General features: G+C 49.7%; 1 protein-coding gene and 1 long non-coding RNA gene across 14 annotated transcripts in view; both read right to left on the bottom strand.

Moving 5' to 3' along the window:
* The window catches only part of LOC118171951, a 56,767-nt gene extending 39,696 nt beyond the window's left edge, over window positions 1–17,071 (bottom strand). For 4 of the 13 annotated variants that reach the window (XR_004753485.1, XR_004753486.1, XR_004753488.1 and 1 more), the window contains exon 1: window positions 335–571. The gene's annotated coding sequence lies outside the window, so the exon portion shown is untranslated. Of the gene's footprint in view, window positions 1–334; window positions 572–2,530; window positions 2,714–5,209; window positions 5,599–7,209; window positions 7,281–8,115; window positions 9,087–10,127; window positions 10,188–11,573; window positions 11,718–16,883 lie in introns of those variants that run through there. The other 9 variants (XR_004753484.1, XR_004753490.1, XR_004753487.1 and 6 more) reach the window with 8 other exon arrangements.
* Window positions 17,072–22,526: 5,455 nt separating this feature from the next.
* On the bottom strand, window positions 22,527–23,462 carry LOC118171954. Its single transcript, XR_004753495.1, has 2 exons — window positions 23,064–23,462; window positions 22,527–22,982 (listed from the first exon to the last, which is right to left on the bottom strand). It is a non-coding gene; the product is annotated as an uncharacterized LOC118171954 (long non-coding RNA).
* Window positions 23,463–25,212: the final 1,750 nt, after the last annotated feature.

Below are 25,212 nucleotides of genomic sequence, written 5' to 3'. Positions count from 1 at the left end.
GCCATCCACCCCAGCATCGCCAGCATGCTCAGAGCCCGCAGAAGGAAGCTGCTCTCCCGCTGACCCCATTTCCCCATGTAACAACAACCCAGAGCCCTATACTTCGCACAGCAGCAGCCCCAGAGCCTTCCCAAGCTCAAACAGACATCCTCACCCTAACGTACTGATGAACTGTATCTACAACGGCACCTTCCCTACCTCCTGCAGTATCCCCAGCCAGCACCACTTGCTGTGTGAGCAGCACAGCAGAAGCAGAGGTGGAGCTCCAGTTGCTCCTTGCCAGCAGCTGAACCAGGTGGCACCTGCCAGCAAACCCTGCCAAGGCCCCTTCTACCTGCACCGGACAGCTTCCCTCCCTGCTGATGATATTTCTTCTAAGCAGTTTTGTGTGCTCCACTGCAGCCCTCACGGAGCTATCTTTTGTTTTTGAATCCTTCCACTTGCTTTGCAGCATATTTCTAAATCATAACAGGGAAAAAGAAAAAAAAAAATCAATAACCACAACCTTCCCCCCTTTTAAACAACAGCTATTTCCTTTTCCAGCCTCCTCTGTGAGGAACCACCACCCTCCAAGGACCCAACCAGAGCTTCTTCTCAATTAGGGTAATTGTCACCCAGCTGAGCCTGTCTCCCAATTGGGACCCATTAACACTCAATTAGGACAAACCCAGGCACTGCCATCCTCCCTGCTAGAGCTCTTCTGTCCACATGCACGGGCCTGCATACAAAACCCAGTGCAGAATGGCCCTGTAGTTGTCCATCCATGGGATGTCTGGAAAGGCATGGATGATGATGATGAGTGTAATGAGCAGGCTGTGTTCTCAGCACATAGCTGCTCTCCTAGGGCCTGAGTGATGCAGTCAGCCCATATCCCCTCCCGCTTTCTAAGGAAAAGGTAGAAATCTGGAAAGTGTCACCACACAGAGCTAGCTTGTTCTTGGTGACATCAGGCTGGGGAGCAGTCCCTGGTGCCTTCTGCTATCTGCAAAGTCCGATATCTCACTGACTGAGATAACAGCACCTTGATTTCTCATGGCCCAAAGCAGACCCAAATCACCTTTTCAAGGGCTTTTTTTGTTGTATGTAATCATAAAGGTCAGAAAGCAAACAATAGCAACCCAACACATGGGAAACAAAAGTTCTCGATAATATTCCTTAACCTTGTGCTTTCTTTAAAGTCTTTATTCACTCCGGCTGGCTGTTTGAAGCTGGTGTGTCGAAACACCTTCACGCAGCTCCTTGAGGCAGGGAGCTGACCTGGTTGCCCTCTGTGTCCTTTCCTCCACTGCTTCCAGAGCAGCCTCCTCCATCCACAGGCACCTCCAAGGATGCAGCCCCTGTTCAGCCACATAACCTCGAGGAGAGGAGAAACCAGCCCTCTCCCCACTTGAAGCTGTCAGCATTTTGCTGCTCCCCCTGCAGCGGCTCCCTAAACACACCTTAAAAACCCTGTCAAACCCCCAGAAAAATGGATGGTCATTTTGCCCATAGGGTTTGACCCGCATCCACCTGCCTGCCTGGTCAGGCTGTGGGGCAGGAGCTGTGCCTCGCTCTGTTGTGCAGCCCCAAGCAAACCAAGGCTGCCAGGGAATGGCACATGCCTTCCTTTCTCCCCTCTGTGATTTATTTCTGTGCCACACATCTCCAAACAGCACGTGAACTTTCGGTATACTTTTAATATATACATTAAAATATCCATGTCTGCATTTCCATGTGTATATAAAAGCAGGGGGACAGGGAAAGGGAAGTTTGTCAGATGACCTAGCAACTCCAAGCCAGCCAGAAGACATTACTTCTCCCATGTTTCTGAAAATAGCTGATGCACATTTGACTTCAAAGTAATAAACAGTGCAGACATTTTCCAGCCATATTTATATCACCGTAGGAGGACTCAGCAGGAGGCTGGGTTAGTGAGCAAGTTTTTCTCTTTGCTGCTTGTGCTCTGGATGAAGCTGAAAGAGTATTTCCAGAGAAATCATTCCTTCTCAGGTACAAATCACTTTTTCTTCCCTCCCTCTCCTCTGCTGCTTGGGGAGGTTCAGGGAACACACATCAGCACCAAGCAATAGTCCCACCTGTCACTGCTGGGATCCAGCTCGCAGGAGAGGGAGAGTCTGGCGATGCTCTGACAGCTGGGTTTTCTGGCTCTGCCTGGTGTGTGGATGCCATCTGTGCCAAGTGTCTGAAATAATTTACTTCTAATTTTCGAGGTGTTTGAACTGATGATACTAATTTATGGCCAGGGTATTAGACACCTCGTGCTTCTTGTTGGGACTGACCTTGTCATCACTCTGCTAGTTAAGCCTGAAAATATTCTGCTCACGTTTTGAGATCAACCACGTTATGCCTAAAGCCTACCACTGCCCTTGTGAGCAGTCTGCTACCTGGCACTTTGTCCCGTGGCTCCAGATGCCAGACGTCCCAGCAGCATGGGCATCACACTGCCACTGATCAGTCACACACAATCCACTTCTGTCCTGCCTGGGGATGCTGTGATGGTGATGTGAAGTGTCCTGGGGATCCCCAGGCCTCCTAAACACAGGCGATGGTAAACCAGAGAGCTGCTTCACAGGGAACAGACACTCTCAGATAAAACCCCTCTCAGGAATTTTGCACTGAACTGTGGCTCTGAGAATGCTAACTCGGGCATACAGCGCCTTGTACAACAGGCCTGTGATCATCACTCATCTTCATGCGCTCCGCTTTGTCCATCCTGTACAAAGAACAAGAAAAGATGACTCAGGATGTGTTCACACTGGCCTGGAAATCAGAATCTCCTGAGATCTATAGCTGTCCTCAATACTTACTCTTTCAGCAATCTCAGGAAAGCCATTTAACCATCCTGCCCCTGATTCCTCTCCCATAACACAGCCCATCTGTCACACCAACAGCAGCAATTCAGGCTGTTCTGCAGGTGACTGAGGGATGCACCCCACTTCGCCCTCTGCTGAGGCTGCATATATCAACTGCGGGGCAATCAGCATGAGAGGCTGAACCCCCCAGGTGGCACAGCTGAGCTTTACCTTTCTTTTTATTATGAAGAAGCAGCAACTTCTAAAAGTCATGCCTTTAAAGCCAGCCAAATTGTCAGCCAACCCAGCCAATGGAAAATACAATTTCTGCATAAGTTTTCCTTCCATATGTATTGGGAGGAGGAATAATTCTGCCCTTCCTGGATGAGATGTAGAAAATTATTTATATAATTTAATTAATTACTTTTAAGTAGTTTTTCAGAAAGGAAAACCTTCAGCTGTTGCCGAATGGCAGCTATTTCTAGGGAGAACTTGGCCAAAGAGCTGGCTGAGGATGCATCGCGCTGTTCCTCCGCAGGGCAGAAACAGGTGGAGGGGCCATCGGTCACCACATCAAAGCGGGGCTGGCCCCTTTGTAGTGCCCGTGAATGAGACTTATTTTATCCTCCTAACAAGTGGGCCCTGGGAGGAAGGTGGCTGCACCAATTCCCCAGCCTCTACTTTTAACGGAGGCGGCAAAACCAATCAACTTTGTGTCATCGACAGCTTTTGAGAGGCTGGCCAAGGATCTCCGGAGGGCGCAGGGGACAATACAACCTGGAAAGTCCTCCTTCCTTTCAGCCTGCCCTGCACTTCCCCTCGCCTTGTTCTCCCTCTCCTCTTTATTAAGCTGCTTTTGTGGCATTTCACCCATTCTCTCCGATAGTGAAAAAGTCCTAGCGAGCAAATCGCCTCCTCCTCCTCTTTTTTTTTTTCTTCCCCCTTTTCTGGCATCCTTTTTCAAAGGGGTGCTTTCAGGGGATCGCAGGGCTTTCAGCGCGCCGGGTCCCCGCCGCTTTGTTGGCTGCCCCAGCATTGTGCTTCCCAGGGCAGTGCAGGTGCAGCGGGGTTTTGTCTGGGTGTTAAACACAGGGTAATTAGCCAGAGGGAGGGGAAGGGAGATTGCAGCATTCCTTGCACAGAGGCATTCAGGTTGCACAGGCCCCAGGATTTGCCCGGTTAGCGCGATTTCTGTCCCCACTGCGAGAAGGGAGAGCTTTCGGGAGGCAGGAGCACACCCTGCGTGGGCTCTCTCGCTTCCTCACTGCTCTGCTATCAGGGATGGGGAGAATAAATTGCAATCGGTTCTCCGCAGCACTTCCACGCCCCAGGAATTGCGAAACAACACATCGGCTCAGGCAGCTGGGGAAAGGCAAGCGCAGAGCCAAAACAACCCAAATAATCCCCGCGTAAAAACACCGCATGCAGCCCTGGCAGTGGGGGTAACGAGTGAGGGTCTGCCCGGACTGCAACAGGTTTTCTTCACAAGCTGTCACGGAAATAAATCTGTAATGTACACCACGTGCATTCACTCCGGGTATTTGTTTTAAAAGATGAGAGCCCTACCTGGGTTTCATTCATCACTATAAAAGGAGAAAAATAAAGGGATTAAAGCAAGCAAAAATAGAAGCAGTTTGGCCCAGACCAATAACACCAGCGGCAGTGATTTCACCAAATAACACGCAGGATTTTCATCCCAGGTGCCAGCCTGTACTAGCTCGGAGACTCAGGGCAGCACATGAGCTTACACTGTGAAAACCACGCCGACAGCCCGGGAGCCAGGACACAAACCTCTGAGGGCTGATAGAAGAAAAAAAAAAAAAAAAAAAAACAAGAAGCTGGGAGAAGAGGATCAGCCATCCCCTTGGGTCCTCTGACCTCTCATTTCCAGTGTGAGAGTTTCTCCATATTCACGTCTCCAGGTTGTGAGCCCAGCCAGGTCCGAGCAGATTCCATGTTGACTTAGCAGCATTTTACATTTATTTTGGACTCGCTTGGTGCTGGTGCAAATAACTGCATCAGTATCAGAGAATCAGGGGAGCAAAGATGTGCAAGTGAAGCAAAATAAGCCACACCAAATCTGTAAGGGAACAGTTCCAAGAAGTCAGTCAAGTTTTTTTGATCTACAGAAATCATGCATCTGCATCACATCTTGGTCTAGGTAGAAGTTGCTAGATAACTCTGCCGTGGGTCGGGTCAAAAATTAAAATTCTCCTATTAGGTTTCCCCCATCAAACGAAGGACAAGTTCGCAGAGATCATGTTTGTGGGAGTTTTCCACAAAGGGTTTCAGGCAACATAAAATGTTCCTGGCAGCACTTTCAGCTGTGTGTCCCAGAGACACTTAACTCTGTACTTAATTCAGGTTTAATAGGCTGCGATTATATTAAATAAATAGCAGCTGAACTGATTATTTAATACCCAGTTATAGCTCTTTAACAGCCGTACGATTGACTGTTACATCTCAATAAATGTACATTTTTCATCAATCGCCTGGCATTTTATTTAACATCCCATAATTGGCCTCCGCAAGCCTCGGACCTTCGAAGCCCTGCTGGGGGTCACCCCAGCCTACTGCATGCTCCCCACGGTGGCAGCAGAAACAGACCCAATAACTTCCGAGCGACTCCTGGCAGGCAAATGTGCTTCCCCCTTCCTCTCTTGTGTGTTTTTTTGAGGATGCAGGAGGTTTCTTCACATCAATCCTGACCTCACAGAGCTGCTCAGTGCCGGTGAAGCAGCTGCGTCCTTCCACCCCAGCGCTGGCCTCCCCTCAGGAAGTCGGAGATCATCCTGCTCTCAACAGGCTGTAAAGAGTTTAAAGCTCTGAGAGGCTCTAGAAATGGATAATCCCGATTTTTATACCTTAAAATTCACAGTCCCGTGCCCGTTGGCGCTTTCGGTTCCCCGGCAGGTATTTTTGTTTTCCCCTTCGCTATCCTGCAGCTCCTTTGTAAGACACTTACCCAGCTAGGAAGCATCTTTATTGCAGCACTGTCAGGCATCTGAGATGATCAGAAGATGTCTAAATAAGAAGTTGCTTCTAAAACCTGCCTCCATTCGCTACCCAGCGAAGTGAATAACAAGCTGTTATTAAAAGCACATTTGCTGAGATCTGACAACTGCACAACAGATACGCGCCGCTTCTGCTGCGGAGCTGTTTAACCAACTAATCACATCTCAAAAGGCAGTGTCAAAATACAAATGATATGTACCAGCATTTAATTACTTTCTGGTGTTGCTACAAACAAAATGGGGTTTAAAGGATGCATTTTGCAGAGGCTTTTATCTGAGCATCCCCAGGAACTGCGAGCAGTGTCATTTCCAAGTAGCAGAATCACCAAATTTCCGTGTTTTGTCAGAAATTCCAGGCTGCACAGTAAATAACGGGTTATTTGTCTGATTTGTGTGTGTCGGTGTAAGGTCAGGGAGCCTGAAAATATAGATGTCATTTGAAAAATGGGATTATTATTTTTTTCCACTATTTAGTGCTGTCTACCCTTCCAGAATAACAAAGACAACCCCCTCGACATTGCTGGCTGGTGGGAGCTAAGCTTTCCTATTCAGACAGCAACTCTGGAGCTGATAGTTATAAATGCTCAGGAGCTAATAAACACTTCTCAGGATTTAGCACTGGAGGAACCACGTGGGAAGGAATAGACAATTCGTTATTATCATCATATGTAGCCCCTTCCTTAAAATGCCCTGACATGACTTCTCAGGCAATAAATCAGCTTCCTTTTGCCAACATGCTAAAGCCCATCTCCATACCATAAAAGCATTTTTTTGCCATATTCCATCTCCGTGTGATGGCTCTATGTGCAAGGAGGCACATGTGCACGCAAAAAGAAAACACAGATCTTACGTCTCTGATAATTTGTTTTGTGAGCTAATACTCCTCTGAGCAAGTGGAGAAGTTTTGTCCTCACCTCACCACCACGGTCTTCATTTGCTCTATATTTTCCTGACCCTGCCACAGCTCTGCACCGTTCCATCATATGGTCGAGGTATTAATTCACTATTTCCTGCATTATACAATCCCCACTTCCTTTCCAGTTTTCTCACTCTAATGATGCTATAATAAAAAACAGAGGTAATAATGAAATTGGAAAATAGTGTAATTTCTAGCTGGCAAAGGGAGTTGCTGGAATAGAGTGCAGCTCTGGAAGCTGCTTTGCTACTAGCTTATTAGATGAGGGGTTTGAACAGTGTTTGAATGAGTACTTGTGAGCTGCCTCGATGATCTGCCAGAGCAGCATGTTGGATCCCAAAACCCGCAGGCACAGAGCTAGTGGCCAAAGCCAGGTAGAGCAACAGGGCAGGTGGATTTATATTCAATATTAACAGAGAAAATACCTCTTTTTTGTTGTTTTTTTTTAATGAGGTTAAGTTACAAGTGTTGTGTCCTCCCAAACAAAAAGGACTTCCAAATGAAGGGCACTGCTTTTCTTCAGGAAGCCGCTCTTGGTTGCGCTTGAATAAACAGGATCTGAATCAGGACATTAAAATTAAGTTTTAATGAGCAATTTGGAGATAACAATTCAGCACACCCAGAGACACACCTTCCCCTTATGCTCTGCCCCTCAGCTGATTTTTAACACTTCATTCACGCGCCTACGACAATCCCTTGTACCGATGCCTTTTCCCAAAAGGAGTCCTCACGATGCAGTTACAGATACCTATCAGCTGGCTGGCTTCAACTTCTAGAACTCCTAATAACAGGCAAAATGACATTTCAGAAGCTGTGTGCTCTTGGGAAATGCAGTAATATCCTTCAAACCTTATTTGTGGGCTGAGTTTGTCATCAGAGTTGTCCAGGCACTGTGAAATGAAAGGGGCTTGTTTCAGCTCTGGACTGGGGGTGTCTGAAAGCTGAACAGATTTTGCTGCAGTGTTATCAGGATGTCACAGAGAGCAAAGAATTTGCTGCTTTAAAGAAAAACTGGGCATTTCCCACACCCATGCGCTCTCCTGCAAGCCCTGAGAGCTCACACTGAGCATCCAGACTCATGTCGTGTCCCAGACAAGAAATCCTTGTTAAGAAGACAGAGGGAGAGAGCAAATGTCATCTGTCCCAGTGAAACAGGAGCCTGCAGCCAAGCCCTCGGTCAGCACTGCCTGGCTGAACCCCTGCTATCAGAGCACCTTTGGGGGCAATAAACAGCACTGAGCCAGCTGCAGCACAGCCCCCAGCAGTCAGATGTTGGGATCTGGAGGCTTTTAAAATCCAACAAGGGCCTAGTAAATGCTGTTGTCCAACAAGAGAGCAACATTTACACAGGTGACAGTGGGCTGCAGCTGGGCCTGGAGGAGGGGACAGCTGGGTGGGTGATGGAGCAGAGGTGGGGACACCAGAACCCAGTGCCCACATCTCCATGCTCACAGCACTCTCCAGGAAAGGACATCCCCTGCAAGGGGAAGCAGATCCCAGGCTGCAGCAGGTACTGGGCACAGCAAACAGAAACACACATTGCTTGTTTTTCCCCCCCAGGGAATTTTGTGCTGTCACTTCTGCATTTTGACCCAAGTGCTGTCACCTGAAACTGCCAGTTTCCAAGCCTGTTACAGCCCCGTTCAAGACCTGCCCATCTGAGTGACCCGACCTTCTGACACACCTCACCTCAGCTTTTCCATAGCCTGCATTCAGATGTGGTGGTGGTTTCATTTATTCAGGGTATGTGGGCAGAGATAGGAGCCTGTCAGCTGATGATATCAGGTCACATAATTTGCTTTTAATTCATATCTGTCCTCACAAAGAATGTCTGGTGGGGAATGCAAAGAGATCTGAAGACAAAACAATGGCTGCAGGCGGGAGGGATGTACAGAATATGCAGTCCTCTCCCTGCAGTACAAATCGGCCTCTGCTAAATCCCTCGGCAGACAGCAGCAGCTCCTGGGGGCTTCAGACCATCAGATGAGCTAGAAGAGGACATAGGCAGCCTGAGTGGTTAGAGCCAAACTAGAACCGGTTTGGGAGGAGGTATCCGGAGACAGAGAAAGCCAGAGCTGTGCTAAAGCACCAGGCTGGGCTGCAGGGATGCTCAGGGCAAAGGACAAAGTGATTGGGGGCAAGACCCAGGCAACAGTTACAGCAAATGGCATATCACCAAGGCAAGAGCAACTGGTGGAGGTGCCCAATTATCTCTGCCAGTGATGGGGAACAGCTAGTCCTGGTCCTGCCAGACTGATCTGCTGGTTTGCCCAATGGTCTTCTCCAGACAGATTAATAAACAGTCTCTCCTCAGGATGCTTGTTAACTGCAGTTTGCTGTGTTTCATTTACAGCTCCTTCTACTCTGCAAATACAAGAGCAGCCTGTGTTAATTAACCCTGAGATGCAATGAGTTTCCCCAGCCTCTGCACCGTCACACTTGACCTCTGCATCCACAGAATGACTGCCCCCCTTTTTAATGTACTTAGTAGTAGATTTCATCCCTGTCAGCCTGTCTGTGCAGGACAGGCCCTCTGGAAGCAGCACGAGCTGTTTCCTTCCTCTGAACTTATCCCTGCACACGCACCAGCATCTCCCCTTCCTCCGCACGGGGGGAAGGGTTCAACTCTGCGCCTTTGTGTGCGTGGCCACCAGTTTGCATGGACACACGAGTAATATCAAATTCAATCACAGTCAATGATCCTGTGCCGCTGTCCTTCCAGCATCCCTGCCTGCTCACCAGAGCACTGGCTGCAAACAAATATCTGCATCTTCTCCATCCTGACATCTTTATTCCAGTACAGGAAGGGTCAGCTGGCTGTGTGCTTTCTCTATAGCTGCTTTTTAACAGCAGTGATTAAATCTCAGCCACAAACTTTGTGTTGTCACTGTGCGCAAAACCCACTTGCAACCCCCGCTTTGCCATGCAAAGCTTCCCTGGGCTTGAGATTCAGTTTACACCTGGCAAGAACACGGTGCTGTTTTGGGTGGCAGCAATGTACCAGATTCTCATTCACACATTGAATTAACTGCTCTGAATCCCAGTACAGACAGGGGAGCCAGCATGGGAAAAGCCCCAAGTAAAGCAAATGCTCATCCAGATTGATTTCATTGCAATGCCTCCGTTCACATCAAGGCTTCGCTGAGATCTGCATGCTTATTTCCAGTGCAATAATAACTAGAGTAAACCTAACTATCTCAGAGTCAGGGTGAAGTATTTAAAGCCACCTGAGCCACCAGTGCTCCCTCCCAGCTCCATCCCCTGCAACAGGAAGAGGACAGAGCCCTTTGCCTCACTTGTCCCCACACGGTCTGAGGGCACAGCTGGGTCCTGCCAGCAAACCCCGGCCAGCAAGAAGATCCATCACCAAACCATGCCATGCCTTCAATAAGGGGTTTGACTCACCAGCATATTGCCAAGGGCACTGAGGGCATAGCTGAAGGTGAGACCTGAAGAGAATTTGCGCTCCAGAAAGTGAGAGCTGCTTTGAAATGCTGTGAATGTGCAGAGCACAGAAGACTTTCCAGTCCTGAGAGCCAAGGCCTTGCCCTTGAGTACCAAGATCTCAACCTGATAAAGAAACAGCAAGATCCAGAGCGAGACGGGAACCTGATGACCACCCGTCAGGCTCTGCATCCCCATTCAGCAGGTGGAGGCATCACATGGAGATGGGCTCTGCAAGAGGATGAGACGCTTGGACATAAAGAGCAAAACTGGGATGTAAGCAAGGCTAGCTAGGAGATTGGACTGGATCATATAACCATGGTCCCTCTTGGTCTTGTGAGTGGTGAATATTGGATCCTGAGAGTGCATCTCCCGAAGTGAAGGACCCCCACAACTTCAGGTTTGTTTCCAATATGAACAAGCCTCAGGAGAGATGGTGTGGGGAAGCTGCTCCCTGTGTAAGGTGAGGTCAATACTCAGCATTGCCATTCAGTTATTCAAATCTGCTAACAGTGGGAAACCTTCACAAACTTCTCCCTGGGGTATCTCCACTAGTTACCTAGAAACCCAGAGTGAGTTTTATGAGCAGAAAATATGTTGGGAGGCATGTTTGCCTCATCTGCTTTAAAAAGGAGCTATTTTCCCCTTTTCCCCACCCAGCAATTTCATTAGCTGAGAACTATTTATGGGCTTTAACTCTCCCTCTCTTCTTTGCAGCCCACATTTCCAAGCCTCAAGAGCATCCTGGCCCCTTTCACTTCCAGGTTTATGGCTTCACTCAGAAGCAATCTCTACAAACTCCTGTGGTATCTACAGGGCTTTCTGTGAATAAGAAGCCATTTAGAAGCCTAATACCTCCGCAGCTACCCAGAGCCCTCCATGAAACCAACCTGAGAGATGGACTTTGCCTGGGTCTGAATGTCTGTGGGGGTAGGGAGCCCTACCAAACCTGCAGGAATTAAATTCCAGACCATAATTGAGCCCAGCGAGTTTTTCAGCCGATTGCCCCCTCCTTTTGTCTGCAACCTTGCTGAGTTTCTTTGCAGCGTGTTTGCTGAATATCGCAGAGCAAACAGCCCAGGAGCCAGTGCATTGTCCCCGCACAACAAGCCAGGCTTGCCCGTTTCATTCATCATTTATGGCTTGCAGGAGCCATTCCCCAAAGTTTGCACGTCGCCTTAACAAAGCAGAGGGGGCTCGGTGGCACACAGGGAGGCGAGGACATTAGCCTTTCACCTTGCCAGGCCTTGGCTCAAATCCTGGCTCAAGTTACCAAAGAAAGTGAGTCTGATGGGCTCCCACAACCGTCTGCAGGGCTGAGCAAGGGCTGCCTCCCCAAAAGAGGCAGCAGATGGGAGCATCACATCACACCCAGCCGCAGCGCAGGGATGGGGACAGGGCTCGTACCTTCACAACCCCCCCCCCCATCACTCAGGAGCACTGCACAGGCAAGCAGTGATGGGATGATGAAGGCAGGATGGGGAAGGATTCCCCAATCTATCTGCCTCCACTCGGGCTGGCTGGTCTTTCCCAGCCAAACTGGACCAGCAAACTGGACTGGAGAGGTCTGCATGGACCTCTCTTTGCCACTTTGCCACTCTCTGACACATGATGCAACTAGAAGTAGAGGAAAAATAAAATAACTACACTGCAAAATAGCTAGGATCATCGCTTTTCTTTGGGGGGGCTCTTCTCTGCATGGAGCTGAGCTGCTGAGGGATTTATTTCTTTAATTACACGAAGAGGAAGCAAAAAGAATCAATTCTGGAGAGAACCCAGGACCCAAAAAAATCATCTCAAGCGCTTTATACTGTTCCTGGAGATAAGGCTGAGCTTGGCACTCAGAGGTGTATTTTTAGAGAAGTTTTGACGATTCCTCCTTATATTTAACTGTAACCACCAGCTGTGAATTTCTGCAGCAGCCTTCCAGGAAGAGTATTGGGGACAAAAAACACAGCTTTAACGATGAAGGCATAGCGGTTTATGAAAGTTTAGGGTGTGCCTGCCAACAGGAGAGCAGAGTTTTTAAATTCATCTAAGATGTGGCCTATTTAGGGATCTGAAGTACATTTAAATTGCTCATGTTTACAAATGAGTAATGTTCTGCTTCAGCTCAGACAGAAGTGAAGCTGAGATCCCCAGGAGCTCTCAAAGAGGACATCATCGAGGGCAAGCAGACTCACCAGCACTTCTGCAAGAGAAGTTGGGTGCCCAAGCGTGGTGCATGAGGGCAGGCATTCAGAGGCAAGCAGCCGTACCAGTGAAGGATGGGGTTGGGCCACCAGCTGGGTTTGTCTTCTCACCCATTCTCAAGGCCAGACTCAACCAGCAGGCACAAAATCAGCTCCCACACTTGTGTGTTAGAAGGAGACAGCCTCAGGTGGATCAAGAAACTGTACACCAGAGGCCTGGTCCCCCTCCAGCATGTAGCTCCAGGCCCTCAGCAGCTCCTCTTGCTCAGCCCTTTATCAGCCTGCTGTGGGCACCACCCAACAAGCATCGGATACAGACAACCCAGAGCCAAACAGCATGAACAGGACACCTCTGGTTTGGGGGATCCAGGTTTTTAAGCCCACTTACCTTGGCCACGAAGGCACCCCAGTGGGGCTGAGCACAGGATCATGTTTTCCCCACCCAGCTCACCTCACTGCTGCTTTTACAAGAGGCAAAGACCACCGCAGCTGCCAAGCAGCCCCGGTCCACTGGTGCTATTTTCCCTTTAGGTATTTCTTTTCCCTTTGTGGGGTTCAAAAACAAATAGAAGGCCGTTTGCACCTGGTGAGGAACGGCTATTTGTTTAGACAGCCAAATGAAGTCATCGCTGAGAAACGATGCCCTCGCACCCCCTTTAATGCTCACTTGCCAGCGACCACAATGGAGTGAAGTGACCCATTGCCACCCACAGCTGTCCGATGCACCCCGCGACGCTGCTGCTGCTTCCATCCCCTCCGACCAGACAAAAGCCACATTGTCCTTATCGCTGTCATTTCATAAAAAAAATAATAATCTCCCTAGGATGAAAGGGAGGTGGAAATTACTACCCGATTTCCCTTGCAGTTTGCCCTGAGAGCCTTCTGGTGAAGGTCACAGCACCACGACCACAGCCCCAGCACCACACCAACCCTCATCCCAAGCAAAGTCGCCCTAAAGGCGCTCCGTGCTGTAACACTGCTCTGCTCCTCCAGACGAACGGAAAATGAAGCATTTTTAATTTGCATTTTAAAACAAAGGCTTCTAATATCCAGACCATTAACTTGGCTACGAGGCTCTCACAGCAGAACTTGTTACACGCTATGTGTTCTGGTGTCATTAAGGTATATTAAATGCTATTAATTGCGATGCCTCTCTATTATGCTATTTGGAGACTCGCCACAAGCCCACTTCCACCTAAACCTGTATTACGCTGTCAACCTTGGAGGCATTTTAAACATCTCGTACAAAATTCATGAAGGTGAAAAGGAGCCTGCCTTTATTTCCAACAACTTGAGGGGCCGGGGAGCCTGCCCAAAACCCAGTTCAGTCCAGGGCTTATCCCCAACACCTCAATCCAACCAGCCAAGCCCCCACTCGAGCCCAGATGATTACCATGCTTTATATGCACCTTCCTTCTAATGAATATAGGCTTACGGACACCTCATGCATTATTTACCAAGGTGTGCTTATTATGATTGCAATGATTTAAGGCAGTTTGTTACAGGCACAGCTCTGAGTGATTGCGATCGATGGGAGAAACAAGAAGAAGCCAATCTGCATGGAACAACAGTCCTGGTCCTCTGGGGCTGTGCTTCCTTGCTTAACCCTTCCCAAGCAGGCAGCAAGAGAGGAGAGTGCTCCTCTGACAGACGCACCAAGCTGGTGGTCCTCCCTGCTGCAGTCTAGAGTGAAGATGCATTTGAATGGGTGATCCAGCTCCTCCTGCTGCTTTTTGGGGGGCAGGATCCCTCCTGCTTGCACCATATCCTACTGGTATTTAATGTGTACGTTGGATGTGGCTATAATCAGCTCAATAGCATGTGTCATGCCATCTCCAGACATTCAAAAGCTTCCATCTCTTCTCCCAGGTAGGAGTTTAGAAACAGCAGCTTCCACTGCTTGTTGTGGGGATGAGCAAGGTAGCAGAGATAAAGCAGTTCATGCAGACAGCTGGGCACTGATCCCTGCTGCCAAAAGACAGAACTTACTCCGTAGAAACTAGGAGGAGGAAGAGAGGGATGTGGAGCAGCTTTACTGCCTCCCAGGTTTAAGGGTGGAGCGACCACAACTCTGTGCACCTGCTACCTCTTCACATACCTAACTCATAAGACAAATTGCAGCTCAGCATTTGCTCCATGTACCCTGGGAGCTGCACCAGATCTCTGAACCAGCCAGGATTACAGCAACATCAGTGTGTCATGTCCCCCCAAAACAGCAAGAAGTCCCAAATGCCAGAAACTTCACTCCCCATACCCTGAGGAGCCAACAGCTCTGCCCCCTTCCCCTCCTCGGGATGGGGCAGCCCAAGGAGGGTGCCTTAAGGGCAGCCAGCAAACACTGCTCTGGATTTATCCCACAGCTCCTCACATGAGGCGAGTCCAGAGATGCCTTTCCTCATCGAGGACACACTGATGCTTAGCTTTTGCACGGGAGCTTCGGACGGGACCCGGCGCACAGGAAACATATTCATTACTTCAAAGGGGAAGCAAACAGGATGTCTGGACAAAGCACCAAATAAAAGGCTAATGACACAAATGGATATTTAATACAATGACTTCCTCTGATTATCCTATAAGGAAACACTTCAAATGCTGCCCATTTTGTACATCCTGCATTGCTGCAATACACTCCAGAGTCTTGGGGGGAATTTTCCACACTGTGCCCTGGCGAGGTGGGGCTGTGCTCTTACCTGCCTGCAGGCAGGAGGGCAAGGAGCACAGAGTCTGTGCAAACTGCTCCCAGACCCGGGATGCTCAGTCATGAAGCAGGGCCCTTCCTCATCATCATCATTCCCCCCCCCCCCCAGCTGTCCCCATCACAGCTAGCAGAGCAGCAGGAGCTGGGGATGGAGCAGCACAGGGATGAAACCCCAATACTCAATCTCTCCAAGACCATCCTGCTGAGCCATCCCCAGGGTGGTTCTGTGCTGGGGGCACTGCCCAGATGTTAGCCGAAATCCCAGTTTAGCTAAAGCCAAGACAGGATTTCATTAGCACAGCACTTGTTCCGCATGCTGCTGCTGATCTCTCTGGAGAAAAAGCCAACTGAAGCCTTTTGCTTTATGACAAGAGGGGAGGGGAAAAGAGACAGGAAAAAAAATATTTCAGTTTAAAAAAAAAATTGTTTCCAGAGTTACCGTGACCTGATGATTGCTTTGGGTTAAACTAAATCCAACCCAGCGTAATTGGCCAAGAGGCCAGCAAGAGCAATACATACGAGAACTGAGATTAGGTTCTTTGTTGCTGGAGAGAGAAGCCTGAAAACTTTTAGAAAATGACTTCTCATTTCTCTTTGATTTTTTGATGCTAAAAAAATATATAATCAAGTGACAATTGAGATCTATGCGGTTACTGAATAGCAAAATTACAATCCCATTAGGATCACAAAGCTGAATGATTGAGAAAAGTTCCTTTCTAGTTTAGACTCATCGGTTTTGCTAACAGCTATTTCACTCCAGTGTCTAGCCAGCACTTTGTTTAAAGGAGGTCTTTGTTAATATTTTGATTAAGTTAATAAACATTATTAGGCAAACCTACCTCTTCCCAGCCAAGGAAGACCTCCTAGCAAAAATCAGAGAGAAAGTTTGACAGTCCTAGAAATTCTCCAGCAAAGAAAAAAGCAGAAGAAAAACAATGGAAATTCCCTCAACCTAAACAGTCTTTAACTATTTCAATGAAATTAAATACATAAATAAAATAAAGAGTGATTAAACAACAAATTCCATTACGGGCTGTTTTCAAGACACAGTCCTTCCATTAAAGGAAAGCTATAGTCTGGGAAGGAAGAGAAATATTTCCTAATGCCTTTTGAAATCTGACTTTCTTCCACCAATTTATACACTGCTTGTCAGGATGATTCCACCAGGAAAATAATAATAATAATAATAATAATAAAAACTCCTATTCTTCATTTCTTAGCAGCATCCCTGGAATGAGGCTTCTTTTCCTGACACAATAAAGATAGCTTTGACCAGTCCAGCCATCCCTGCTAGTCATTAAACTCTGGTATCTTTGAACACGGTGTGATTTATTGTTATTTCTGTATTGGTGATGCAATAGCAGCCTTCTACCCATCTCAAGTTGTGCCTAAGCTCGAGGGAAAGGGGTTCGTTCAATCCCATCTTTGCTGTACAGCTGCTTTAGGAAAGAAGCCAGTTAATGTTCCGTTCCAGGCCAAGAAAAATAATTTTTAGGGATGAGATAAGACAGAATCTGATCCTGTGTTTACAGCTCCCATCGCAACCGAGGCCAAGCTCACAGACCTGTGGGAAAGCCTCGTTGTCTCCCAGAGCATAGGTGTCACCATGAAGACAGCTTGCCCCAAAGGGCTAACACTGCTCACCAACCCTGGGGCAACGCAGGGGATCAGCTGGTCTCATTATTCGATAGCTCACAGCTCCCCATTGATTTCCCCATAAACTGCTGATGCTCAGAAATTACAATGAGTTGCAACCCATGTTCACAGTGGGACGAGACCCCTGGCAGCATCCTCAGCAGGCAGAGGGGAAGCTCGGGGACCCATTACCTGCTCAGAAGCACCAATGGAGAAACTGTGATGCAAAATCCAAGACCACCTTCACTGAGATTCAAGATCACCTCCTCTCACAAGAGCCCTAGCCTCCACCACCTCCTCCAGCCGAATAAATAAGCTCTGCTCCCTTCGCTGACAATTCGGCAGGCTGATGCTCATCAGCCTCGTCAGCATCCACCTCCAGCTGCAAGCAGATCACCCAGCGGAGGAGGTTAAGTGTCACTGGAGCTCGGCAGCAAGATTGGACCTGCCCTTCTCCAGCTGCATCCGTTGTGCTCTTGGGGCTGGGCCAGGCTCAAGACAGAGGATCTGATGGGGTGGAAAAGGAAATTCTGTGCATTCCTCGTCCATAGCCTACATGCCAAGTGAAATGCAGCGATGAGCAGCCAGACCGGAGTGCTTGTCTGAGCCTTTGCTTGAGCTGTATGAATTGCAATGGGTTTGCAGCAAAGCTGTCAAGTTGGGTCCAGAGAAGCCAGGGCTGTGAAATCCCTGCCCTGCAGTACTAGTGCAACAGGTGAAACATTAGGGAGATCGTAAATCCTGGGGTACACCCTCCCAGGACTGAGCTCTGGCTTAGGAAAAGCACCTGCCCTGAAATGTTCTGAACATGTGAATTTAATTTTCTTTGACCTTTTCATCTCTCCTTAGCCATGCACAAAAATATCATCCTCAGAGAAAAATTCCTGCCTGGAAATGATGGCCGTTTTTTTCCCAAGGCCTTAAAAAAAAAAAAAAAAAAAAAAAAAAAAAAAAAAAAAAAGGTTGCTTGTCTTCCAGAAGTCTGCCGCAAGCAAGCAATGCACCGCACCAGCTGCCTATTCAAAAAATAACAAGTTCTTTTTTCTATCAGTGCTCCTTCATGCTCATACTAGCTCTATGTCTAAAAACGTGACTGTAATAAGATTTAAACACAACAAGAAAATCCAACATGATTTGATGATCAGCATTGGAAAAACTCAGCTTCAGGTCCCCCGTGCAAATGGCAGTGTCCCACAAGCAGAGTTGGGGCTGCAAATCACCATGTCCTAACAAATACTGTGTTACATGATGTGCATGGCTTCCCTGCATCGACACATCTACTTTCAGGGGTTTTGTTTGGTTTGGGCTTTATTTTTATTTTGTGAGGGATGGGGATGCTCATCCCTCACAAAACATTACCTGGGCACTGAGACCCTGGGGCACCTCATCCATGGCCACCCTCCTTCCACCCAGGGTTGGTGGCTTGCACAGGGCGTCAGCTCTGCTCCAGGGCAGGCTGGAAAGGGCTCGCAGTCAGGTTTGTGCTTAGAAACTTCTGACAATTTCACCTCTGATTCAGCAACAGCATTGGGATTGGAGGCCTGGCATTTGAAAACTCCCCAGCTGAGCTAAAATCCCTCAGGAAGATAACACGGCTGGGAGACGGTGCCAGCAGTGAATGTGAAACAAGGCGCTCAAAGGAGTCTTTCAGGAATTTGGTTGAGTTTTACTGGCATCACCCACACTGTGTTTTCTTCACCTCAAAAACTGGGCCTAAACAGACAATGTAAAACTCTGGGATAAATATCACCAATAATTTTTTGTTCCTTGGGTTGAGCAGAAAATTCCCCGGAGAAGTTTCCAGCCCATGGGAGCAGGAGACAGTGCTCTTGCCGGGTTGGTGCAGGGACTGGTCTTCTGTTAGGGGACAAGTAATCCCCAGACCCACAGCTTCTCTTCCACATTTCTTCCCAGAAAACATCTGTGGTCAGGAAGAGACTTGCAGCACATGTGCCGAGGGTAAACAACTGCACTTCTTTTAAAGCAGTTTGCAAATGGGACTACAATAGCAAGGACCGAACTCAATGTCCTAAAGGAGTTTTTCCAGCCCTGTGTCCCCTGCTCCTGTTCCTTTGACCTTGCCTTTCTAACGTTAACACATACCACACATTTTTCAAAAAGCAACCAGCAGAATGGGATGTTTCACCGCATTTGATCCTCCCTGGGAGAGAGGAGAACAGAAACTCCTAATGCAGGCTAATCCCATCACCAGAGCGCTGCTGAAAGATGGTTGATACTTGGGATCAGAGCACCTGCAAGGGGTAGGGAAACCTATGGACCCGTCCAGGCTCCCACATCCCACCCCAGCACTGGCTGCCTGTCAGCAGGTAGTGAAGCAACTCTGGAATATAATTTGTCCACCATAAATAAGCCCATAGCAAGGCTTATTCGTGGTCACAAAGCAAGCAGCATCCATGGGAACTTCATCAGCCTTTTGTTAAGGGAGAAGAAACCCTCTAAAAGAAGGAAGGGATCATTTCTTTAGCCCAAACTGGTGACATCTAGATGCGGGGTGACACCTTTAATGGCAGGAAGAGAGAGTCAGGCAGCAATTTCCATCCTGGGGCTGGGGCAGGTGGCAGCAGCCGCCGCGGGGCTGTGTGCAGACTTGTCCTCATTTTTGTCCTTTGACCCACTCCCCCAGCTGCCCGGCCTCATTTACCGGCATTTGTCAGCCCATCTCCTGTTTCCATTAACCCTCAGAGGAGGTGAGGGGGAGATCGGGATGGGTTTGTTGCATGGGGCAGTGAGATCCTCTGCCAGGATGTGTTGGTGGGGGCAGCATGAAGAAAGCCTCCTGGCATGGCCTTGATGCTCTGCCTGGTGTGTAGCTGCTGCAGCTCTTGCTAGCCAGGGTGGCACTGAAAAATAAATGCCCTCGAGCTTTGCAGAGCACCCAAAGCAAAGGAAAACGGAGGGAAAAGTGTTTGTATGGGTGGAGAGATGAAAGCACATCGCTGAGCAAAGCCCCTTGGCATGGGAAGAGCGGTCAATACGAGATCAGGGTAACTCCCCGCAGGTGGGGGCAAGCAGCCACGGTGCCCAGAGGGTGCTCCCCAAAACCCTTTATCCTCCCCTTCCCTCTCCAGCTGCTGTCCCTGGGCACTAGCCCCGCTCTGCCCCCCGGCTGTGTTTGTTCAGTGCAGACAGACATTTTCAGAATTCCTCCACCAAGTCGAACCTTCGGAAAAAAAAAAAAATAAATAAAACCCAAGGGAGCTGCCCCCGCTGGAGACCTCGCTGCCCATGGACAACCACACCCCAGAGCTTAAATCCAAGAGTTCAACATGAAACCAAAGGGAAAATATCCTCCTGCTGTCAGTCACTCCAACTAACCTGTGCCACTGCTGGCCAAAGAGAGCAGACAAACGATACCTGCTGCAGGCAGGGGCACTTGCACTCTGCCCCTTCTGGCTCCCCCTGACAACCCTACAGTCACTGGAGCTGTGCCTGGGACCTGGGCTGTAGTGTGGGGTTGTGTGTGCTGGGACAGTCCCAAAGCAGCCCAGCTACTGTCCAGGCCAATAAAGCATCATGAACACCCAGCAAATCCAGTTCTGGGGAGCAGAAGTGTAAGGAAAGCCTTCCCAATCTTCTTGTTTTCAATCCCTAATGGGAAATGATCTCTATTTACCTGTGAGATAATCAGGTTTTAGATATGGGACGTACATATTATCGAGTTTGACTTTTATCTTTTTTTTTGTTTGTTTTCTCATTTCTCTTTATGGATTTTACCACTGGCAACAAAGAGGAAAATTCCTCTTTGCAATACAGCCAACAGCTAGCCATCAGCCCTTGGCGTGGAGAAATCCCGTTGCCCATTTACAAGATAAATGCTGACACTGAACCTATTGTCGAGTTGCTGCACGGCTGTTTGGGATGGATAGATGGACAGACTGTACCTCCCTGCACGTTTCGGTGCAGCTGCAGTCAGCCAGCCAGGTATATTTGTCACTAAAGGCACCTGAATGGTAGCGAAGGGCACAGATTTATCATTATTCCTGCAAGCACGGGTTCAGTCCCCACCCTGCGCCTGGGAATTACTGAACGCCACAAAGGACAAATTGAGGATTAAAAGGACCCCACGGCCCCTGTAATGCCCTGCTAGCCCTGGGGACAGAGCTGTCCCCTTCTCTTTGTCTCTGATCTGGACTTGGGCAGGTGGCAAGCCCCTTGCTGCACCGAGGTGCAGCCTCCCCTGCCTCCCCGCCAGCATCAGGCTGCTGATGAATATCCATCTAATTGGAACCAGGGCTTCTCTGGGCCAGCCCTCCAACTGGAGAAATTAGCTGGTTTATTCCAATAAAGATGCTAATACGGGAGGCTTTGTGAAGGGCGAGAAACTCCCATTGTCATTCAGAAGCAATTTGTAGCGGATTTGAAGCCTTTGAAAAGGTGACGTGCCGGTGGCTGGGTTTGTATAATTCCCATCCCGAAACTCACAGCTGAGCGTTCTCCCCCTCCATCTGGCTCGGTGCTGCCCCATCTGTGTTCCCCTGGCGAGGAGGTGCCATGTTGTTAGAGCTCCTCCACGCACCTCCTCTGCTTTTGGGAGCTCACATCTCTCTTTGGTGGTCTTCTGAACCAAAGGCACCTCGTGCTTGTGTCTTGCACGATGCATGCAGTGGGACTGAGTAATTCGGGGAGGGTTCAGTTCTCCAACCAGACTGGCAGCTGATGCTTTTTGGACCTTTCGGCCAGACTTGCCTCTAAAGCACCAGCCTCTGCAGGAAACCAAATCAATGTGATTGCAACGAAACCCTTCTGCAAACCGCAACCTAAATTCACGTAACACCCAAATGCCTCCCCAGGCTGCTCCTTGCAGATTGCTGGAGGAAACACATCGCTATCGCGAGGTTTCTCTAATCCAACAGCTGCCTGGAGATGGAGGCAGAGCTCCGCACCACGCTGAGGGACCACTTTTCTGAAGGGAAGCCCAGAAGCACTTGACTCCTGTCCGTCACCCTGCATCTATAGCTTTATGCACAGCCTGGCACCAAATTTAACAGATCCTGTGGATCACATCACTTCATTGGGTCCATGTATCTGCCAGGGGGTCTCAACCTTAAATGTTGCTCTGAGGCCCCCACTCAGCCCGATACTTCAACACGTCCCTAAATCTGAACACAGGATGGCCATGCTGAACCCAAGGAACAACGTCCCTGCCTCCTGCAAATACCCGGAGGGCAGATGGCGAAGATGGCCCTCGTGAGAGCTCATGGAGGAGGATTCCTTGTTGTAGATGTAGCTGGTCTCGTTCCCAGCGACGTGGAGGCCACCAGCCCTTTGCACAGCATCACCTCTAGCAGCAGACAGTCTCCATGCCATGGCCAGACCCTCGTCTCCCGTTGGCACCAGCTCTTTCCTCGCCAGGGAGGCTGGAGGAGGAGCCTCATGCCCACGGCAGTGAGCTCCTGGTGTAGCAGAATTATAAATTTGGCGTTGGACCACAGCCTAAATTTTTTCTCTGGGAATACCTGGCAACAGAAATGACTTCTGGCGTTTCTCAGTTGCCGTGCTGTGCATTTACTGCTGGGGCTGCAGTTGCACCGCTATCATTTTCTTCACGCTTAAAGCAAACATCAGATTAAAATAAGAGTCTTAATAAATGGCTTCATAGGAAAAAAAAATAAAAAAAAAGAGTTTTGGTCCCCAGCCAGGGCAGCTGATGGGTCTGTGAGGTTTTGCTTGGCCGTGCAGCCTGTCCTGCCGCGGGTCTCCCGTGTGAGCAAGGCAGACGAGCGGTGTCCGGAGCGGGAGCGCGGCGCTGGGTGAGCTCTGAGACGAGCCCGGCTGAACCCTAAGTCCCCCGAGCAGTGATTACAGAACCTGTGGGTGATCACAGAGTGCGGCAGAACGGTAACTGTGCGCTTCTTTTCTTATCTCACTTGTAATGTTGATCTGAATTTTAATGAAAATGGGGGGGGGGAGGAATGTTCCTCAGACATTTTGGCCAGCTCCGAAGCAATGCTTTACATTATCTCCCCAGAAAGAATAGCTCTGGTAGCACAATAGCCTTTTTTTTTTTAAAAAAAAAAAAAAAAACTCTTGAAAATTGGAGTGAAGATGCTGTTGTATTTTCTTGTTTCCAGTTGGTTTCGTTTCCTTGTTGGGGCTCAGAACTGGGGAGTTTTTCCTTTTCCCTGGCCCTTGGCTGGGATGGGGCCGTGGTGCCTTCCTTCCAGGTGCAGCAGGTGAAGGAGCTGAGAGACACCAACATCACCACAACGTGGCCACCAAACCTGCACCACTTCAGGGCTGGGCTCCAGCCTGGACATGTCCGTGGCCTCCCTGCGGTGAAGAAACCCTGCAGAGCGCTCAGTGCACCCCACAAAACGCAGGCTCCACCACCTGCCCGGCGTCAGGTCTCACCTCCTTGCATGGGGAACACAGCCTAGATGCTGGCAGCTTCATGGCACTTGGGGAATAAAGGCATTTCTTTGTTTCCCAGCCCTTTCTCTCCTTGGTGGCGAGATTCTCTCCTCCATGGTCTTGGGGACCCAATTTGGGTGTAGGCCGTGATGCACCAAAGGGGCTGGAAGGAAGGATGTCCTTCCCCAGACAGACAGTCCCCACAGGGGTTCTCGGTGCCACCACCAACCCTATAGCACCGCTCAGTCACCTTCTTCCTGGCCTTTGTCCCAAATGTTGACATCGTTCCTGCTCCAAAACGAAACAGGCACAGGGATGTTTCCACCCAACGGAAACCCATCGGCACCAGTCACTTCTCTCCCCTTCCCCTCCCTCCCTTCCAGGCCCAGAAGTTTTCCTCTGTGCCTCTTCCAGGATGAAAAGAGGCGGCCATTGATTGTATGAATAATTCAGAGCCCAATCTCAGGCGGGTGTTCACGGCCCGTGAGGTGGCAATCTTTCACCTCCAGATCCGGATCAGCCACATCCTGCAGAGGTCAGGGAAGAGAGCTGCAGCACGGAAAATGCCTCCAAAATAACAGCTTGAGGGGACTCCCACAGAAATGGGGACGAAAATGAGAAATCTGTGTGTCCCACAGTCTCCAGTGTCCCCGCAGATCGCATCCTGTGATGCCCACGATCCCTTGAAGATGACTTCCATTGACTTCACTGAGCGGTGAGCTGTCACACACCCCAACCGCCACCGTGCCCCAGGTGGCCTGCACCCTCCTGCTCCCCGGGCCAGCCACCTGCCTGCTGATGGTGGCTCTTGCCCCGGCATCCTGTTTCTCCCCCAGCCAAGCTCCTCCTCTAACGGCTGCCCCGGTCGTGGCAGAGCAATTGGCTCTGGAAGGACAAAGTTTACTGGCGCTGCTCATTGGGTTTGGTTTGCGGCCAAGCAGGTCCTTGTGCAGGGAGAAGGGCAAATTCGCATTCGGTACAACTGGGTGAAACTGGTCACCGGCACTAAATCGGGACAAGCAAAGAAAAAGGAGGCCTGAATACCCCAGCTTTAATTTCCACCTGGCTGTACTTCGCACACCAGGCACAAATTTACACCAGCAGTGTCAATACCAATAGTCCTTTCCCACTGAGTCCTTCTCTTCTCCCACGATGTGCAGCACCCAGGGTCCCACAACCCTGTGACCTGCCCAGGGCGAAGCTCTCACGGCCGGAGCCTTTCCCCGTGCACCTCGCTCAGCACCGCGCCGGCCGCTCGTGGCGCAGAAGGCAAGGTCGAAGGCACGCACCTTGCACTTGGAACTGAAGGTGCCAGCTCCTGCTGTGATGCCAAAGATTAACGGCACGCTGATAAGAGCTGGGGGAAGTGGCCGGCGGGGACTTCTGAGAGCCCTTGTGAGTGAGGCTGTGCCTGGCTGGGAGCTTCTCTTGGTTCCAAGCCTGGATCGAGCTCAGCACCAGTTTCCTGCCACCAGGATGCTCTGCCCCCGTCACCAAGGCTTTTCTAACACCCTGGGCATTAGCATTTCTTGGTCTTGTGCTTTGTCTTCTCAGCAAAGTGCTGCCACAGGACAGCCAAGACACGGACTGGTGGCAGCAAACCCTGTGCCATGGTGGCACCATGCCCGGGGGCTGCACCAGCAGCATTTCTTGGTGGGGGGATCCAGCCCAACCTACTGCATGCTCCCACAGGAAGGCATGGGCTCACAGTCACTTGTCTCCCATCCTCTTTGTGGCTCACTTGGGGCCCCGTGAAGAAGCTGTTTGCCTTCCCCGAGGTGGGGTCTGTGCCTGATTCCCCTCCTGTGCCATGCCCCAGGCCCAGCAGGAGCAGCTCTGCTGTGCTGCAGCACCCACACGCCACGGCATCCGGAACAGCAAACGGCTCCGCACATCAGTGTTGTGGAAGGAAACGTCTCTTTCTGCAGCTGATAACTCAGGTGGCATGCATCGGACTTTCCCCCAGCCTTTTCTCTGTACTCGCTTTAACCATTCATCCTCACAGGCGCTGTTCCTTTGTCAGGATTACGCACCCGTCGTACCCACATGGAGACCTCTTGGATAGCAGGGTTACCGCGGCAGGGCTGGTTGGATTCGTTGAGATTAAATCCCATCCATTTTCTCATTTGTACCTTACACACACCCAGCT

This window comes from Oxyura jamaicensis, chromosome 10 (assembly GCF_011077185.1).
Source record: "Oxyura jamaicensis isolate SHBP4307 breed ruddy duck chromosome 10, BPBGC_Ojam_1.0, whole genome shotgun sequence".
Classification (NCBI taxonomy): Eukaryota; Metazoa; Chordata; class Aves; order Anseriformes; family Anatidae; genus Oxyura; species Oxyura jamaicensis.
Note: the sequence above shows the minus strand (reverse complement) of the source record. Positions and strands in the feature narration are given on the sequence as shown.